Raw genomic sequence first — 22,208 nt, forward strand, 5'->3', positions numbered from 1 at the left:
CTCACAGAGAAACTGGGTTTTGAATGGTTTAGAAAAATAAATAAAAAAAAAACAAAAAATAAGTTACAAGGTTTTCTTGTAATTGTGATGATAAGCAAACACAGAATCAGGTGAAATAAGAAAAAAAGCCAAAAATGTAACCATGGTAACCAAAGAAACAGCAGCCAAGTACTGAGAGGATACACTCACAAGCTCAACAAAGGGAAGTGGGAACTGATTACTGACCTAACATGACACGGGTGAAGGTGCTAATGAGTAGACAGGGCTGGAGAGGTGGAGCAAACAGGGGCATCATGTGAATCATCAAGGTCAAAAGATCAGATCTGAGCACAAATCATGTAAGGTAAACAGAGCCAAAGATGCTTTAAGGTAGTAGCATGATTTCAATATATCAGTCATTCAATTCTAAACAAATCGCAAAGTAAGAAATGTGACAAGCTGCCTTCTTTGAGTAAAGTACATCACGGTTATTTTAATACTTATAATCTACCAGTACAGTAACTTCAACACTTAAATGTAACAGTACAGAACATCTATGGCACATCTTCTGTGTTACACCCTTTAAAATAAAGGTACCACAAAGAGTTTTGGAGTAAAACCATAGAGGAACCAACTTTGGTTCTCTAAGAAACCTTTTAATGGATGTTTTTTTTTTTGGAGAGCCAATTTCTGTACATGAGTTGTGTGAGTGTAAAAAACATCCATATTATGTAAAGGTTCTAGAAAAAAACAAATATTCTGTGAAGATGCTTTATACCTTTAAAAGCTTTTTAACACTCACAAAGCTCATTTACAAACATGATTCTATACTACATACAATTATTCTTCTGTGGTTAAAACTGGCATTGTTTTCTTTTTTAAAATGAAATAAAAATGAAAATGAAGTATTGAAGTGTATTTTTTTTATTTCAAATCTGTATTGACACGTCAAGAAATTCCTTGTACATCTTATACTTGGCTTGTTGTTAGGCTGTAATTAACTTGTTAGGCCTTATTACTATAACTTATTAAGATTGGTTAGGCAGGTCAAGAACCGTCATTAGGTGTTGTCAGCTGACAACAAATCTGTGGAAGTCAGTGCAACATCTGAAAACTCTCAGACAGAGCCGATCATATGTTGGCCAAAAAGGCAAAGAACAACATCTATGCACTTTAAAAAAGATGGTTCTTTAAGGGAGTTGCATAGAACTACATAGAACCATGAACATTCAAAGAACCCTTTGAATGATTAAAAGGTTTTTTTTCTTCGAAAGAATTCTTCAGATAGATGGAAAATTGTTTAATACTGCACAAAAAAAGGGTTCGGCCTTCACATTGTAACAATAGAAGAACCATTTTTGGTGCTATATAATACCATTTTCAAAAGGTTCTATATAGAACCATATACAGCACAGTCTCCATCTATCTGATGAACGCTTTCATGATGCAAATGATCTTTTAATTATGCAAAGGGTTTTTTGAGTGTTCAGGGTTCTGTATGGAACCATTTTCTTTACTAAAGAACCCTTGAGGAACCATCGTTTTTAAGAGTGTAGATAAAGCAAAGGCATTTTGGAAACAAGTGCTGTGGACAAATGAAGTAATAGGGAACTATTTGGTTACAAACACTAAATGTACGTTTGGAGGAAAAAAAAGCAGCATTTGATGAAAGGAATGTTGTGCTGACTGTTAAGCATGGAAGTGGATCTATCAGGTTTTAGGTTGGGTGTGAAAGGATGAATTCTGCTACATTTCAGCAAATTCTGGAAGAAAATGTAACACAATCAGTCAACAAACTGACGCTGAAAAAAAAAAGGCTTCTACAACAGAACAATGATCCAAAACCTCAAATCTACCATGAACTACTTGAAGAAATGCAAGAAGAAGCTTTGGGAATGTTCCTTTGGGAATGTTCCTCACAGTCCTCTGACTTGAACATCATTGAAAATTTCAGATATGTATTCTTGTCTCAAGACTGAGACCTTACAGGACTGATAACTGACTAGTCCAAAAAAGACTCTGATTCTTACTGAATCAGTTCAGTTCATTCTTTCCTCTTCAGTTCACTCCAGATCCAGAAGCAATGGGTGCGTTTGTGGAGATTGGCCTTATTACAGCTGAACTAAAACATTCAACCCCTTCCTCATCATGATGAACAGGCTCCTCAGTCGGTCTTGGCTGAGAGAATTACCCTTTACCCAACTTAAAATGATCTGATCATTTATTTAAAGTGTCATAATTACACTAATGTCTCGCTTTAAATATTCATCCACTGATAGACATGAGTGATAGTCAGTCAGCTTCATAAGGGCACAGACTTCATCTGTTTTCAGCCACTCATCGTCACCGTAGACATTTCTGGAGCCCAGGAGCTGAAACGTACAGGAACATCTACATTAACATATGTACGTGAACTCAAATATAGCAGAGAGGAGAAATTAATTGGGGACTTTGGGGGTAATTTGAGAGCCTTGGCTATAATCGCTGAATAAGTGTGCTGGGAAATTGGGGTTAAAGAGAGAGGCAGGAGCAATTAAAATGTGTTTAAGCAAGAGATGTCCATAGAGAGTGTCCTGAGCCTCTGCACGTTCATCTACCATTCATCATAGCGCTCCTCCAAATACATCACACGCTGATTTCCCTCTCAGCCCGAGTGAGGTGTTGAAGCCCGCTGGCTGGGATTAGCTTTACTTGGGGACAGTTCACTAACAGTTATGACCTGAGCTCATCTCTGGCTGGAAAGTTCATGATTTTTGCCAGAATTCAGGGTTCATAAATAAACTTCTGTGCATAGACAGATGTGGACTGGCTACCACAAAAATCTCAAGACAAATAAGAGGGTCAAAACTGCTTGTCATTGATTATATTTCAAGATCTGTTTCTCATTTTCTTGTAAATCTCTTAAATAATACATTCTTTTACAGTTCCCTACAGAAAAATTGAAACTTTCTGCACTGTGACGAATCAAACAGAATCAGACGCTTGCAGATATAAACTACAAAGGAGGCTTTACTTTAAGTGCAGTGCAAGTTCGTGGTCAAAAAACAGGCATGGGTCAATTCCAGAAAGCAGATGAGAAACAAAACAATAAACATAACACCAGGCAAACAGTCCAAACAGGAGAAGGCAAAAACGTGGTCAAAAACACAAGCAGAGGGTCTAAGTCCAAAATCCAAAATCAAAATCAAAACACAGGTGACGTTCATTAGTATTCTAGAGATCACGAACGCGGATAGGAGTTTGAGGTCAGGTGGGGAGTCATGTGACCTTCCGGAGAGTTCTGGGAGTTTGAGTCCGGCTGTCTATCTTCGTTGGTTGGCTGCGTGGAAGTCAGGTGATCTCCCAGAGGACTCTGGGAGATTGAGTCCGAATCCAACGAGGCACTTGGCGGGTGCGTGACAAGCACACTTAGACGATTTAGATGTGAACAAAGTAATTTAGAGTAGTAGTTTCTAGCCAAGTCAGAATTGTTCACAGTGGTGATGATAGGAACCAGACGTCCACCTCTAAAAGCTCCCAATTGCATGTAATTTTAAAAAATATGACACATGAGATAGTTTTGAGATAAGCTTTTGGCCCACATGTGCATTTTTTTTCTTAGCATTTGTGGTGGAGAGCCACAAAAGAGTGCCTCAGGTGATAAAAAAATCATGCTGTAATTTTATATGGATTTCTCCCTTAAAGAAAGCATACATTTCACTTAAAGTGTACAAAAGCCATGTGTTATTTTTCACATCATCATCATCATTACTTTTATTTATATAGCACCTTTCCCATGCTCAAAGACACTTTACAACCAATACATAATCAACAATACATCACACAGAACACATACATACACACACACACACTCCACAGTTCCCACAGCTAGTGGGAAGGATTTCACTGACCACGGTACAGAGTCACTTAGCTAGCCCAGGAAAGAGTCCTTAGCTGTGAGGGAAAGTCTCACACCATAACTACGACATGTCACACAGGAGGCCAGCCTGGGAAGCCTCAAAGGCCTAAAATATCCTTAGACCTGAAGGGGGAGCATTTTCCTGCAGCCGAACATCATCAATCCAGGCAGCCTCACAGCAGCAGTGCAGCATCACCCAAGTGGCCGGACCAGGCAGCCATGTAGCTGCCATGTAGCATCGCTTAGGCAGCCGGCCCAAGAGGCCTCATAGCTGCAGTGTAGCGCTGCTCAGGCAGCTGAACACTATCAGTCCAGGCAGCCCCACAGCTGCAGTGGACCGTCAACCAAGCAGGAAGCCCAGGCTGAGATGCCATGCTGATCAGGTCCCCGGTCCAGAGAGCCTTGTAGGCATGATAAAGCAGACAGTCCAGGCTGCATCATAGCTGAGATGCAGCACCACCCAAACAGCCCAAGAAGCCTCTGATTATATTTTGAAAACTAGAAATCCAGAATTTCATAGCTGAAAGTTGTGGGGTAATCCAAAGTTGCAAGACTGGTAGCTGTAAAATCTGCCATCAGCATCCTTCACTGAATCAAAGAAAACTGAAGGGCTGAGTCATCATTTAAAAGACATAAATGTGGCGAAAATGGATCACTGGGATCAAGTACTTTAGATAATATCAAATCAAATCAAATCAATTCATGTTTATTGTCACATCACATTTACATGGGTGTGAAGGAGAGTGAAAATCTTAGGTGTGCAGCCTCCTTGTAGTACTTAAATATACAAAAATATATAAGAAGAAAAATAGAGGTACATATACACACACATTAGATTCTAAATATATACACATATATGCAATATACATATTAGTATACACACAGTGTTGCACCACTCCAATGTACAGTTTTGTACAGTAATCTGTTATGAAATAGAAGATATGATATATAGAGTTGTACACATTTCCATATATGCAGTTAGTCTAGTATATGCATAAACATGTACACAAATGTACCAGGTGGAGAGTTGTAATTATTTCAGGTATAACTATAAATATGTTTCATTTGATATCTCCTGAAAGGTGCTGCATATGCGCCGTGAAATTTTTTATATTGGATAAACTGCTGTGCCAAATTTTTAGAGGAGTGACTCAAATTAGCCCATATACTGTTCCAATCCAGTACAGGAACCAGTACAGGAAAGCTCTTGATCCCAGACTTGTTTGACTGCCAACTGCTTTATATAATGGTCTACCAAAGTATTATAAATAAACGATACTCTGCCCTGTAGGTTGTCCAAAGGCCAGTCTAGCAAGGGGTGAGAGTTGAATAATTTGAATTTTATGAAAAGTTCCTGCTGTGTGCTTATTGCACACAGAGTTTTACCACCCTGCACCCTTTTGATTGTATAGCAAAGAACATCACTAGACGTCTTAGGTTTGAATTCAATGCTGGGTGGCATGTTGCCAATTCAGTGAGGTAATTCAGTTTTGGAGTTGGAGTTCTATGAAAAATGGAATACTAAGAATCTGTTAACTTCGTCACTCACAGTCCTGCTGCATGTGTTGAACTTCAAGGTGTGAATTCTGAAGTGCTCAAAGGTCAAACTGCTCATTCTAATTAAAATCTTGTCATTCCAAGAAATTCATTTCTTAGAACTCCAACTGAAAAGCCTCAGTTGAACCTTGTTGTACAACCTATGCGAATATTACTATATTCTAATCACTTTTCATCAAATTCAAATCACAATCAAATATCCCCTTTTCTCTGTACAAACTCTAATGTGGTCTGGGGTTGGTAGCTTAGAATGCATTTTCATACAGTTTCTCCACAGAAATAATTCAGACCAGGTAGTCGAGGAAAAATCAAACAATTTTTCTGGGAGCAGCATGTAAAAATTTTGTTGTAATATAAAAAAATAACATAATTTTTTTTTATCATGTCTTATTATCTTGAAATAATAACTAATCCCAAAATATTTTCTTGAAATTTAACAAGTCATTATTGCAGCATAATAAGTCATAATTTTGAGATGTTGAGTCAATATATTGATATAGTAAGTTATTATTTTGGCATTGTAAGTCATTAGTTTGAGAGACTGATTAACTATTTTGACATTGTAAGTCATTATGATATTGATTAATTAATTTGAAATTATTAGTCATTATTTTGACATGGTAAGCGTTTATTTTAGGACAGTGAATAAATAATTTAATATTGTAAGTCATTATTGTGTCATAGTGAGTCATTATTTTAGGATACTGATTAAATAATTTGATATAGTAAGTCATTATTGTGACATAATGTCATTATTGTGATATAAGTAATTATCTTGAGGTATTGATTCAACATTTTAATATAGTAAGTCATTATTTTGACATTGTAAGTCATTTTGAGACATTAAGTAAATATTTTCATACAGTAAGTCATTACTTTGAGATACTAAGTTGCAATTGTGGTATACTGCTGCGGAAACTGAGAAGGAGAAAGATTTTGGTGGTAGTGGAGTTCTCCAGATGGGAAACTCATCTCTTTAGTTCAATGTAAAAGAAAATCTGACTGCTTGAACACAAACATGCAGTTTCTCTTTAGCTAGTTTGCATAATATCCACTGTGCTGGAAGAAAAGCTGCTCCTGAACTGTGTAACGGGTCCAGCTCGCATTGCTGAGGCACCATTCGATCCTTCTCCTGTCTACTGTGGAGACGCACCACTGAACTACTTCATCGTTTTGGGAATGCATTGAACTGGCTCTCTTCCACATGAGCCTCAGGCTGGCTCTCGGCCTTTCCTCTGCCTTCAGCACAGCAGCAGCCTCAGGCCTGCTTTTCTCATATGGGGGAAAACTCTAAGAACAGGTGGAGCATAACTCATTCAAAATTATTGATGAAATGCAAAAAACGCTTGTTGACTAAAAGTTTTTGTAATTCAATAACTGACAATAACTTAAAATCCATTCCTGACCACCACTCCAGGTCCATTTATAGCCTCAACAAATAAATAGACTGTCACATTTTTTAGTATTTAATGTGTCCACTCTAGATTAAATATTGGTCCAGCTCGAAGCGAACTGATTTGTTTTTGTTCCTCTCCAGTGAGAGTAATTTATGAACTTTATATTTATGACAGCAGATGAAGTAAATAAACACAATGGCAAGAGAGCATTAGCTAAACAAACAGAGTTGTCGTTTTAATTTGTAATTTTAATACATTAATGCATGCAAACTATTAATGTATTACTGGACAGTGGCTATATTAGGCCTAATAGAGCTACAGACTTCAGAAACCTAAGGACTTCTCTCTGACACATTAGCATTTTACACCATGATAGAGAGAGCAGAATATGTAATAATGATTTTAGAGCTATGAGAATTAAAAATATCACACAGTTTAAGACTTCCTTCCTATAAGCGGTCGTAACAAGGAGTGTTTGAGCCGGATGAATGGATGGATGGATGGTGTAAATGAGCGTGTTATCTGAGGCTGGAGTGGCATTTTAGCTCCAGCGTTAATTAACAGGCAGCTGTATTCCCTACAAAGTAATTACTGCCAGCTAAAAACGCTGCCTCTCCACCATTAAGGGGCATTAAGAATAACCTGAAGGAGAGAATTTTTAGGTCATTAATTACAGCCCATCAAATTCAGCATTACGTTATTGTGCCTGGAGAGTTTTACTGGCCCAATGAACAAACTACAGTGGTTTTTTTTTATAACTGTAGCTAATGGGTGTTTCCCATTACACAAGCATTAATCATGACTCTTATTCAGCTATTGTACAGCATACAGCTGATTTAAAGCGCCGCCAAGTCTTAAAAATTCAAATTTGACTTAAATAATTACTGTAGACGAGGAACAATTTCACCATGTAATTACCAAATGCTGCTGGACTGAGCATTCCTTCACATTTTACAGGGACTGATTTACTGACCACAGCATCACTGCAACTGGCTCAGCTTGACTTGTCCTTATGCTCTTGTCAATGCATCACTGGACAATGGTTAGCCGATGATTCATCAAAAATCTCCTTTTCCCAGCATGCTTTACTCTTGTGTTCACCTGAGGACATTGTACACTTCCATTAAAACGTTTGAAATCATTATTTTTGTTAAAATGAACATCAAACACACATATAAATGGATAGAATGATAGTGATATGATGCTGTTATAAGATTCAAGTGATCTGTAGGAAGCTGAAAATGTATAATGCTCATGTGGAGACACTGCAAACATTACAATCCTTACAAGCCAGAAAATCTTGAAAATGAACAATAAATCTGCTTTATTATTTAAAGATTACTAGATTAGACTACATTTGTATGTATGAGATTAGTCAGTTTGGAGCTCTGTGCTGTGTACAAAGACTTTACTTGTTTTAAGAATTAAATGTTTGGAATGTTTTTAAGATTATAAATTGAGACTTCTGTCCACTTAAACTCTTAAAAAAAAGAACGTTGTCTTGACATTTTATCTTTTATCATGGACAGCTTCAAACATTTTTCAGTTCTCTCAAAAAAGTTTTGTATTTCATGTGAAGAAGTCTGTACGATTGGCTCATTTGTCAGAATAATAATAATATAATAGGCAGTAGTGGTTCTAAATGCAGGGACGTTAATAATTGTGACACATTCTCTGATATTTCCAGTGTAAGACTGAGCTCATTAACCACACAGACCTTTTATTATTTATAACCATTTTACCCATCATTACCAAGGTTGCTAACAGTTAACAGAGCTGACTGTATGGGTTAAATAAGAATGCTCCACTGAGCTGTAGTTCATGAACATATGAGCAATTCAGATGTTTTTCATGCTTGTGTAACTATTTTAACCTAAATACCTAATGTGTAGTAATGCACTAATGAAATTGGCCATAGATTGTATTGAAACACATCAGACTTTATTGCAGTATGGCTGTAAGTAGCCATGACAACACTGAAGTCCAGACCTTTGTAGCTTCAGAAGGTTGTTTATGTGTCTCCAATCATGAGGGGAAAAAGTGGAGTAGGTGATTTATTTTAGAAATTTTTTTTGCTATTTTTCTTGAAATTCTCTCAATACATTTAAATGCTCTGATGATAAAAAAAAAAAAATCTGTAGAGGCCACAGGATGGTAACAACTCCATCCAATCATTCCATTTGGTCTGAATGAAGTGATTGGCTGGCCTACCTGCCTCATGACCTGCCCTCATGTGTGCTATACACACACACACACAAAATCTTGTTTCTGTAAATTATAGGGCCATTTCATAGACTTCTATTAATGTCCTGGAGACTTACCCAAACTTTAATCAGAACTACTACTAGCCTTACTCTAACCCTAACCTTAACCCTGACTTTTAAATTTAATGATTTACCCTGTGGGGACTAGCTTGCCCCCAGAAGAAAGAAGGGTCCCTGTAGCATGGCTTGTGCTCGCATCCCGCCCTCGTGCCTCTCATGGCCATCGTCATCGTTCCCTCTCTGGTGGCTGATGTCCTCGTCCCGCCGTCACTCGCATCCCTCGTCGGTGTTTGGGATTTGCGCGCCATCCCCACTCACCCGCGGTTCTTCTCTCCCCGCTGTCATCGCAGGGCTTCATCCTCGCTCGGATTTCAGGCCCTGCTATCCTGCCGGCTCTCATGGCCGTCGATCGCATGCCATAGTCCCCACAACATAAGTGTACGAACAGGGTTTGGTCCCCATAATGCGACATAAACCTGGTCCATACATACACACACACACAGCCGAAAGGTAGTGAGCGCAGCAGAGAACAGTAGAGAAAGTTACACAGGTATCTACAACTACTAAAGATAGAAAGAAATGAAAGACAGAAGTAGAAAATCCTTTAAACAGGAAGAGGCTGGATAAAGAAAGAGGTCAAACCAGAGTGACCATTATTAAACCTCAAACAACAAATTAAACAGAGTCACTTTTTGCAGTTTTTCCAATCCTTTAACATAAACTTTAGTTAAACTAAAATAATTTTTAATTTATTTATCCTTTTATGTTGAAACCTCTTATCTGTTAAATATTCTTAAATGTAGTTTAGTTCATATTAAATTCCATTTAAATTTCTTTTCAGTCTCTTTGTGTTGTAAATGCTTGGCTACATTGAAAATATATTTCTGAGTGAAAAAAAAGGTTGATTGATTGATTATTTATGGAAAAGTAAATAAGTAGCAATAGAGGCTTCACTAAAATACAGCCCTGCAGTAAAGACACAGGCTCTGTCACTAACACTGGGTTTGGTATTGTAGTTCTGGGTCTTTTTGCACTTCTTCCAATTCCTGGGTTTATGATCTTGTTGTCACTTTTGTTTTTGTGCATTTCCACCTGCACATCTCATGCATATAAATGCTTAACAGCGCAGTTAACCTGCCGGTTGTTTACATTAAACCATAAATGTGTTGCATAATTCATGCTATGTGTCATGGAGAGCAGGAAGGTGGATGAAATGAATTTTTCAATTAAATATAATTACAGGCATAACTCTGCTCTAGCTGATTAATGCGAGCTCTGATATAACAGGAAGCAGCTGCCACATGTTCAGCACCTGGAAGCAAGTAAAATGCTACTTATTCTCTTATGCAAGTCTTAACGAACAGGCATTCATATGCTCAAGTAATTATTTGTAGGAGGAAATACGTAGCAAAATGTATTGATGTATTCATTTATTTCATATTCTGGAAATATTAAAGTCATGCAATCAAATAAATCAATCTGAAATAATAAATTGGATTGTAAAAACATATCAAATGCTAAAACAAGTAATAATATTCACAACAGAAGTCAATAGTACACTCAACACTGCAAGAATATAATAACTTAATAACATAAAATAAAAAAACCTGACCTGTTCACCTGTGTTCCGGCCCTCTAAATAAACATTCAGAGCAAAAATCAAAACATTTTGCGATTCGCATCTAAAGATATCGAACTTAATGACTACTTTCCAAAACCGCTGCAGCAGCTTGTGGACTGAATGAAGAATGAAGGGTTTCCGGCGTGGTGGGTCAGTCCTTAGTAACTTCCTGAGTGTCCATTGGTCAGTTTCACACAATATGTAGACGGACACACGGATCCACTAGTTCCACACGGTGAGAGGCAGATGACGTGTATCTCAGCCCCTCTTCATAGCCTCATAACTCCACAGGTGAGTCACATAGGATCTTGTGATAAGATGGAATGGAAAGGGCGACTCTACAGATTCAGGAAATGTTTGAACTGTATTTCTGTGCTGGATTATCACAAAGATACAGACACAGATATAGAAACAGAGAATTGGATGCGAGGTCAGTTTGTGGAACCCAGAGGGTTAAACATCTCTTTTGCCAATTTTATGTTGCAAGCCCTGTTTTAACTTCCCTTTTTTCCTCTTTTTAAATGATTTTCTTCACATATTAATGATGAATTCTGAATCCCTGCAATTTTTCGTGACATGTAGATCCTCAAGATACAAAACAAAACTAAAAAAAAATGCACATTTCACAGGTTCATCCAAAATAAATGTGAGTAAGGACTCCAAAACAGTCCTACAGTGAACTGGGCCGAGCTCTGGATATTAAAGGACTAAGCAAGCACAGCATCATGAATAAGCAGTTTTTGGTGTCTGTGGAATCTCTGGGCTCACAAGTGTTGCAACACACACAAGTTCCAGTTGAAATCTCTCATAAGGAATAAATCACAACACTATTAAATATGCTTCAAACGCACCATGAACCCTCAAACGTATCTCAGGGTTCCTGACAGACTGTAAACACTGGTGAAAGAAGAGAAGGGATGAGACGTGCTGCGCTTGCCGTCAGCTCTGTTGCTACCGTTTTGAAACTTTTTTTTAAGCGATTTACAGTTCTTCTCCTCTGAATTTCAAAACACATCAGAAGCAGATCAGATATTTTCAGAAGGTTTGTGCAGTGACGTTAGACCATCCACAGCTGCAATGACCTTGAATATACACAAGCAAAGGATGAAAACAGGAGACTGAGACGCCTCAGAGGACCTATCAGATCACACATGACCTTGTCAGGTCTCTCACTGTATTACAAACAAATGACCCCCCCCACACCCCCAACCCCCATACACGGGAACCGTTATCTACAGCTGCCTGAATAATGAAGCGAGTGGAACATCTGCAGCCTGACCTTTAATAAACATACACTTACTCCCTCGCTTTTTATATAAAAAATGACTTTCAGTGTAAATAACTGTAGACGTCCATTCCAGACAGGAAAAGGAGAAATAAACACCTGCTTTTTTCTTCTTCTCTGTTTCTGGCAGCACTATGTCAAAATACTAACATAGTATTTCAAAAAGATGACTAATTTTCAAAAATGTTAACTTAATATCTCAAAATGAGTAATTGTCTCAAAATGTTGGCTTAATATCTCAAAATGATGACAAATTATCTAAAAAATGTTGACTTAATATCTCAAAATAATGGCTAATTTCTAAAAAAAAACTGACTTACTATCTCAAACTAATGATCTGATTTCTCAATAAATGCCTTAATATCTAAAAAATTACATTTTCTCAGAATATTACCTTAATATCTCTCAAATAATGACTAATATTCTCGAGATATTGACTTTATCTCTTGAAATAATGACATTCTGTCAAAATATTGACTTAATATCTCAAAAATATTGACCTCATATTGCTATGTAATGACTTATTTTCTTTAACTTAAAAAGAAAATCTTGAAAAAATGTCTAATTTTCATTGGATTTTGAGATTCTATGTTGATACTGAGTTAAATTTCAAGAATGTAAGAATCAAAATAATACAAAATTTATTTGAGATAGTAAGTCATTATGTTGACAGTATATATATTATATATATATTATTCCAAGATCATAAGTTATTAAACTAGTAGTATGATAGTATAATAGTAAAACATTATTATGATATGCTAAGTCATTTTTTCAACATAGTAAGTCAATATCTTGAGAAAATATCAGAACATCATTTTGAATATTCATTATATTACAGCCTCCTTCTCAGTGCTCTTCAGCTTTTTGGTAATTTTAGAATCTTCTACTACCATTATTCCATCATTCTTATATTTTTAGAGCTTAGAGTTAGCTCAACACTTACCACCACCCCCAATACCACCACCACCACCACCACCACCAATTTACTCACCTACTTCCAAACAAAACCAGCAAACAAAATATTTAAAACCTCTCTGGGAGAAGACTGTGTTCTAGTGGAAGAACATTCATTGTGTTTGTCAGTAAATGACAGATGGACCTAAGAAGTTTGAATGAACTACAGAATATTAGACTAGTTTTATTACTGCATTATAAAAAGGCTCCCGACTGAAGATCAACAGATGAACATTCATTAGACAGCTCCTAAACTGGAACAAGACGTACAAAGAAACCTTTGTACCACAGATGTTGCTGCTTCTTTCTGGTTTTCCACTGGTTTTGCAGAAATATATTTGTGCAGGAGAGCACTGGCTTTCATGCTCAGAAATAAGCCTGTCTCAGTTCCACCACCTCGGATGATGAGGAGCAGAAAATATCACCAACCTTCAACTAAATTTGCATGGAGGCCATTCCACATCGCCTTGTACTTCAGTCGTGTTTGTAGCTGCTGTAATTCAAAGTGCATTCCGGCTGTTTTTGGATCTAAATTAGTACGTCGATATTGTAGAAGGAAACAGACGTGGTAGGATTACGACGTGGCATCCGACGTAAGATCAGAGATGACATTTTTTATTAGAGAGGCGCTGGCACGTTCATTATGAATCCCTTCAACCATCACGCACACAACGCCGCTGTCAGCTGCTCCGACAACAGCGAGGCGAACCTTAATCCGATTGGAAAGATTACACAAACATATTTTTATCTGTGCCGCTCTTTCTGGGAGTGCCTGTGAAGAGCAGCCCTGACAGCGGATTCTTTTTGATATTATTTCTGTCACGAACTCCCTGACAGTGGTGTTGGTGGAGGGAGGCAGGAAAGAGAAAGGTCACCTCAACAGTGGGGTTTCATCATCAGAAAATAGTGTACTGCAAAAAAAATATATATCAGGGCAGGTAATAATATCTTAAACGTAGGTAAAATATCATTACTGCTGTAACAAAACTTCATATTGCCAAAATGTTATGGGTGAACATTTAAATTTTAATGCATGTTGGTGTAACAAGATTGTAAGCTCAGATGACAAAAAATTCGTCACCTGTGACTGAAACGTGCCTAATAACGTGTAATACCTCCACGAGCATGAATAACAGCTGTGAGTTGATTAGGCGTGAACTGGACAAATTTCTGGATGTAGGCGACATCAATATTCAGCCACTCTTGCCAGATTTCATGGATGCCTTCCCTGGTGTCTTACTCGTTGTTCCAGGTAGTCCCACAGATTTTCAAGAGGATTCATATCTGAGGATTTTGCAGGCCAGTCCAGATGTGTGAATGCTCCTAAACGTCCATCATGCCAGTCAGTCACATTTGCAGCCCTGTGAATGTGAGAATTGTCATCTTGGAATGCAGGGATAGGAATGTTATGTTCCTCTGTAAGATGATGAGCAAAAGGCAACTCGGTTGTCCAGCAGCTCAGTGGAGACACTGTGTTTAAAATTTACTGTCACCTTAACTAAAGGACCCATTTCCGCATAATTAAAACACTCCCAGAACATCACAGAGCCTCCTCCAGCTTGAGCCACAGCTTGAGCCACACCTTGTGCGTAGTCTTCCTGAGGTCTACGATGAACACAATGCTGAACATCATTCACATACAGGCAGAAATGAGATTTATCTGATCAGATAACACGTTTTCAGTCATAAACAGTCCTTCACCCTCTGTAACCGGGCAACTTTGTGAGCAGAACTGAGCAAAGGCCTCTTGCGTACCACTCTGCTCTGTATGTTCATGGTATGCAGTTCCCTGCAAAGTGTTCTTTCAGAAATTGGTTGTGAAGGACCTGCGTTGATGTCTAGAAGCAGTTCTTGCCTGAAGTGAGGTGATTTTTATTCACAAGCCGTGAAACATGCCGGCAGTCCCTGTCCATCAGTTTTATCTTTCGGCCACAATTCTGGTGAGAAATTCCTGTAGACTGGGATTTTTGTCACTTTTTTCCTGTAGACTGGGATTTTTGTCACGATACAACCGCAAATTCAGCTTCGTCCTTCACACTATAGCTTTTGGCATGCCCAAATGCAATCTCTCCTTTTTGCCAATCATTAACATCTGCTTTGTGACCCATTTTCCACACATATCAAATGAGACATTCACTGCACTGTACCACCTCTTCTCAATCTATGAATCCACGCACCCTGCAGGTATTTATAGCCCGATCATCATAATGCAATGTCATTTGCAGGAGCCTGAAGTTACTACCACCTTAAATGCGCAAGGAGACTAATTTTTTGTCTGGGGAGTTTATTTAGAGTCATTTTGGACTTTATATATTGGCCCATTTGTTTATGAAATATTTACAAGAGAAGGCATTTTCAAATGCTGAGTTACAAAGTTTGGTGCAACAAGTGATTACCTTTTTATTGTGTAAAGAAACAATGAGCAGCATAACAATTTTATACAATGTATCAGAATGATGATATGAACAGTAGAGAGCATTATAGTGTGCTTTTTAAATGAAACAATAGAAGCCATATCGACACCTACACTTCCTGTAGTGTATTGAATGCTGTCAAAATGACTGTGTGGATCATATGAGCATTGTAAGTGTTTTTTTAAATGAAACAATAGAAGCCACGTCACCCCCTACACTTCCTGTAGTGTATTACAATCTGTCAGAATGACTGTGTGGATTAAATGAACATTACAGATCATTATAGAGCACTTTCAGCTGCTTTCACTTGCTAAAATCACTTTTTGGAGTGTGAGGTTGTGCATGGTTGCAGGGATGAAGGATGAATGACTCAAAGATGATCCGCACAATTACAGCAGATAAATACGCTACAAACGCAGCACAGAGGGATCAATCCACTAACCTCTGTCCACTTTCGTTCACTCTCCAGCAGAGCGCTGAGATTGCTTCAGCTTTTGGAAATGTCAAGGGCAGGATGATGTCGGACTCTCTGTGGGAAACGAGCCGCCGCCGGCCGCTAGGGGAATGAACCGGCCTCTGGGGGCCAGAGAGAGACTTTGTTCAGAAGATTACAGGCCAGGATGAGGACGAGCCAAGAGCAGAATCCAGTTTTCTTAAAGGCCAACTTCACAGCTACAGTGACCGTTTTATTATGTGTAACAGGGTGGACAACTTCCAGGACATTACAAGAAACAGGGTGGATATATAACGCTGTCCAAAAATTGGTGACCACTTTGTTTATTTAACTTCCAGTCAAAACGGCCATTAAGTACAAACTATAAATATCTGAGGAGATATTTCTGAGACTAGATATGAGATAAACCACCTGCAAGAAGTAAAAAAAAAGAATCCCAGCAGAAGCTTCCAAAAGTAGAGATCAAAAAATGATTAAAAGCGATAGAGAAAAGGGGACAACTAGAACCATGAACACTCAAAGAACCCTTTGCATGATTAAAGAGTTTTTTGCACCAGGAAAGAGTTCTTCAGATTGATAGAGAATGTGCTATACATGGTTCTGTATAGAACCATTTTGAAAAGGAGTCTAGCTTCAAAAATTGTTCTTCTATTGTTATGATGTCAGGCTTATTACAATAGAAGAACCCTATACAGAACTATCTATAGCACATTCTCCATCAATCTGAAGAACTGTATTATGATGTAAAGAGCATGCAAAGGATTCTTTGAGTGTTTATGATTCTATCCAGAATCATTTTCTTTACTAAAGAACCCTTACAGAACCATCTTTTTTGAGTGTACACTTGAAAAGAATGTTCAAAGTAATATTAGTTAAAACAATAAAGATAAATTAGAAGAGTCATTGGGCCCATACAATCAAGTCACATGACTCAAGTCCACACCTCTGTCGATCAGAATTAAACAAATAAATAAATTTGTAAAATGCGTATCAGTCCAACAATGACAGCTGCCAGGCTAAATCATTATCTAGTACATTGCAATGATGCTGGTGGGATACAGTAGTGGATAACACTGCTGGCCTTTGTGTACTTGTCATGTTTCTAAATTACTATGTACAGTCCATTAGTATTGTCTTAAATAAAACAAAAATGTCTTAGTACTCCTTTAGATTGTTATAATTGAAATCCCACCTGATATCAGGATTGCAACTGATAAAAATAATAACAATACAACACTCTGAACTTTTTAATAATTTGAGCACAGTAAACGCCTATGTGAGCCCGATTTACAGTTTGTATTTTTATATTTTCAAAATCTGCAGAAGCCTTGCTTTGTTTAAGTGAACGCACACAAACCCTACATGATAGTGAGCCGAAAACAGCTGGCAGCTTCAAGTGTGCGTCCTCCAAACACACACAGGTTGAGGTTCAGAGAGAAAGTATTTTGCTGTTGTCGGAAGAAAACCTTGTATCTCCAAAATGGTAACTTTACAGCAGAAGGAAAAAACCTACTTTACTTTTAATGTCAATGGAACAAGAGTTTTTTCCAAGTCATTTTGGGCCGTTTCTTTTGGTCCATTCTTCATGAAATTTACACACAATGTAAAGAGGCAACAGGCAATTTCAAATTATGTCAAAAACTGACAAACGACAAAAATGGAGATACAAGGTTTTCTTCTGACAACAGCAATATGCAGTTATCCACAGTTATCCACAAAGCAGCCTACTATTGATTTTTAAAAGTAAAAAATAATCAAATGTAATAATAACATTTATCAACCACTGTATGTTCTGCTCTGTGTGTGTCTGTCAACCAATCTGACACAATCAGTTACCACCCCACATATCAATAATCTGATTTGTCGCCGCTCAGCTAATTTGCATGAAGTTCATCCAGAACGACAGAGCAATGGTTTGGTGTTACATTAGATTCTTATATTGTCGTCTCTCCCCTCTTTATGGCAAAAAAAAAAAATAAGGCAAATCATTTTGCATGACATCATCGGTCATGTGACATACATTGTGTAAAATTTCAGTACCCTCAACACCTGGACAAATTAGATTAAAAAAGCACAAAAACAGATGTAAATAAACAAGTGCAGATTTAAGCAAATCAAAGAGGGACAGTAACCCAGAGGAAGAGAGTCTTTGGTAAGAATGACAGCTTGGAAGAAAAGCAGAATCATTAAGTTGCTGAAATATATAGTATTCTCTCTATATAGTACACTCTCTATTGGTCAACTGAATTGAAGTGACAGGTCTTCTACTGGAATGCGGTGTACTGAGTGCTGCTACAAGTGCAGCATTTTACTGGCATTTACTGACTTTACATCAATAAATGAGACCAACATTGTCACGGCTCTCAGCGTGGGCTCCAAATCACTCCAAAACAGATAACCAATAGAAAATGCAGGTGAATGCCCTCAAGTGCCAAATGTTAGGAGCAAAGGAAAAAATTACAGAAGCAAAAGAGGAAATCCAGAAGAAAGAAAATATATCAGCAAAATCAGCAAGAAAGCAGAAAGAAATGAAAGCAAAACTGGTAAAATGACAAAAAAAAAAAAGATTAAAAGTGAGTAGAAATCTTTATGAAAAATTTTGTTTGATTCAACTCTCAATATTTGTATTTGCAACAAATTTTGGACATTTCTATAAATAACATTTTGCCTGTGGATTTTATCATTTTATTTGAAACTTGTGGCACAAGATTAACTCCATACATCTTAAACATCTCTTCAGTGCAAAAAAATGAACCCTTTTCAGGTGAAATAATCTCAAAACTACATTGCAAAAAACTGATATCTTGGAAAGTGACATGATCTTAAATTTAGTTGGTATATCTAATATTTCTCATTTGAGATAGTTTTGAGCTCATTATACGTTTTGAGTAATTTCATCGCTATATTGGCAGCTACTTTGCTTCAAGCATATTTCTCAAAACAAGCAAAATTATCCTTTAATATAGCGAGATAAATAAACATAAAACAAGTACAAATGTTTAGTAATAAGTTAAATAATCTTAAAAAGCTTACAGCAAAGTCAACATATTAAGTATTGGGACACACCTCCTAATTATTGAGTTAAGGTGTTTCAGCCACAAAAATCAAGCACATAGTCTTGCAGTTTCAAAAAACAAACACTAGCAGTAGAATGGGTCGTACTGAAGAGCACTGTGTCTTTAAACATGGTATAGGATCCCACCTCTGCCACAAGTCAGTTTGTGAACTTTCTGTCCTGCTAGATCTGCACCTGTCAACTGTAAGTGCTATTATGGTGAAATGGAAGCACCAAGGAGCAACAACAGCTTAGCCACAAAGTGGTAGACCACACAAACTCACAGAGTGGGGCCGTCAAGTGCTGAAGCGCACAGTGCCTGTGTTGAATCACTCACTAAAGAGTTACAAACTACCTCTGGAAGCAACACCAGCAAAAGAACTGCATGCTAGGAGCTTCACGAAATGGGTTTCCATGGCTGAGCAGCTACACACAAGCCTAAGATCAAAATGCACAGAGCCAAGCGTCGGCTGGAGTGGTGTCAAGCACGCTACCACTGGACTCTGGAGCAGTGGAAACGTATTCTGTGGAGTGACAAATCATGTTTCTCTATCTGGCAGTCTGATGGATGAGTGTGGGTTTGGCTAATGACAGGAGAATGTTACCTGCCTGACTACGTTGTGCCAAATGTAAAGTTTACAATGTAGAGTCTTATTTTGCAGCCAAAAAAAAAAATCACTTTTTTCACTTTTTTTCACTTGTGGAAGTGCAGCCTGGAACCTGCACATACAGAGCAAACTGAGAGCACAACATACATCAACAACATCTCATGACTATTAATGGTGAACAGTCGCCACTTAAACCCACAATATAAAGCCTATAAATTGATGGATAAAAGAAAAAGTGGCTGCTAACGCTGACAGACTCCATTTCACTCGCTCTCCACTTCACTCTCTCAGTTTTATGGCATCTCGAAGGCTTCCTCCTCCTCTAATGTGTCTTTGTGCAACACGCTATCAGTGTTCCTGTCAGCTGCAGTGGATCTATGCTGTAATATCATTCGCCCTGAAATGGACTTCTCCAGCGTCGGCTTCTTCAGATCTATGAGACTGTGTCGATATGAGAAGAGACAGAAGGCGGCAGTGAAATCATAAACTCACTCAGACACCATTCACTTCATTTACAAAGTTCAGCACAGAGTTGGGAAAAAATGGAAAACGCTGACATGAGTTATGCTGGAACAGAAGTGATTCAGAATAGAGTCAGCTGAGCACATTTGCACAAGTTTTTGGGAGGGAATTAATCATTCAGATCTAAAAAAAAAGGAGCACTGCTGAGCTGAACTGCTGCACTGGATTCTTGGCAAGTGAAATTATCCTAAATCTAGTTGACATGTATAATATTTCTCATTTTGAGATTGCTGTAAGCTTATTATACACTCATTTAAAAAGATCAAGCCAAGTCAAAGTTTATTTATACAGGGCTTTTTACAACAGACATGGTCACAAAGCAGCTTTACAGAAAATCCAGGGCCAAGACCCCCATGAGCGTCGCCAAGAAAAACTCACTAAGAGCAAAAGGAAGTAAAACTGAGAGGAACCGAGACGGAACAAAAAGCACAATATGAGCAGAGGATAAGATCTTACAATCAATAAACAATATTCAATATAGTGAAAAAGAAAAAAGCCAGATAGACAGATAGATAGATACAAACTTACATACATACATACATACATACATATGTACATTCATAGGGAGATAGATAGACAGACAAACAGACTGATAGATAGACGGATAGATACATACATGCATACATGGATAGACAGACACACTGACTGACTGACTGATTAATTGACAGACATACAGACAGACAGACAGACAGACAGATAGATAGATAGATAGATAGATAGATAGATAGATAGACAGATACATAAATACATACATATATACATACATATGTACATAGATAGATAGATAGACAGACAGACTGACTGACTGACTGATTAATTGACAGACAGACAGACAGATAGATAGATAGATACATAGATAGACAAACAGATACATAAATACATACATATATACATACATATGTACATAGATAGATAGATAGATAGATATACATGTACATAGATAGATAGATAGATAGATGAGAAATGTTAGATAAGTTAACTAGATGTAAAATAATTTCACTTACTAAGATAGAATTACTTGCACTGTGTGTTGTGTTTGTACTCTGAATGTTGCTGTTATTAGTTATTCTATCTGTGTTGAATAGCAAAGCTGGAAGGTTTTTTGGGTGTTTTTTCCCTTTGGCTTCCCCTTTTTTTTTAAATGGTTCCTTCCGCTCCCCCATTGGCTCAGGATTAGGTAATCAGGAGGCCTCACGCTATAAGGGTTACCTGTGTGCCAGGTCTTCCTGATTGTCTCCTGAAATCTCCTGTTTGTAGCTCCTAAATAGAACAGTTTTGGAGAAGACTGATGCTAAATGAGGTGATGTTTGCCCTCTTTTCTGATTGATCGGTGATTGAAGAAATGGGACTTTTTGAAGCTTTGATTTGATTGAACAATCGATTCAAATAATGATTCACCCTTTTGAAGAGCTTGAAACTCCACACGCTGGAATCTCTGCTAGTCAAATAATCTTATGCGTCAAAACCTGAATTCGTTACTATGTATTTCCATCATTATTTTTTTTTATCATTTTCATATTAAATTTTCTACATGATGTAGTTCTTAATATAAAAAATGGCTCCATGTATTATTTTAATCGTATTTTATATTTTGTGTACAAAATAAAGTTGTTGTACACACGGTCATTTATTTTTCATAGTGTATTTCATGCACAAAGGCAATTCAATGTGCTTTACATAAATAAAAGTGAAATAAAGACAAAGTGCTTAAGAGTGAAAATCTATTAAAATAAAGTAACAATAGCTTAAAAATAATGAAACATCATTAAAATAAAGTACAAATTTAAAAAGGAAAATTGAGGATGAAAGGCTTGAGTGTTATTAAAATGAGCTTGATAAGTGTAAAGTGCAGTGAGAATAAAGTGCCAATCTTAGTGCTCAACCATAGACCCATGAAAAGAGAAATGTTTTTAGCCTGAATTTAATCACTACATTTGGAGCTCATCTAAGATCTTCTGGCAGTTTGTTCCAGTTGTAACAGCATAACAGCTAAACACTGTTTAGTTTGGACTCTGGGCTCGACTAGCTGACCTGAATCTATGGATCTGAGAGATTTACTGGCTTTATATTCTTTAAACAGATCAGATGTTCTGGGTCGAACCCATTCCGTGATTTACAGGCTAATAAACTCTGTTCTGTAACTAACTGGAAGCCAGTGTAGAGATGTTAGAGCTGTGGTAATGAGCTCTGTTCTGGT

This window comes from Colossoma macropomum, unplaced genomic scaffold (assembly GCF_904425465.1).
Source record: "Colossoma macropomum unplaced genomic scaffold, Colossoma_macropomum, whole genome shotgun sequence".
NCBI classification, from domain to species: Eukaryota; Metazoa; Chordata; class Actinopteri; order Characiformes; family Serrasalmidae; genus Colossoma; species Colossoma macropomum.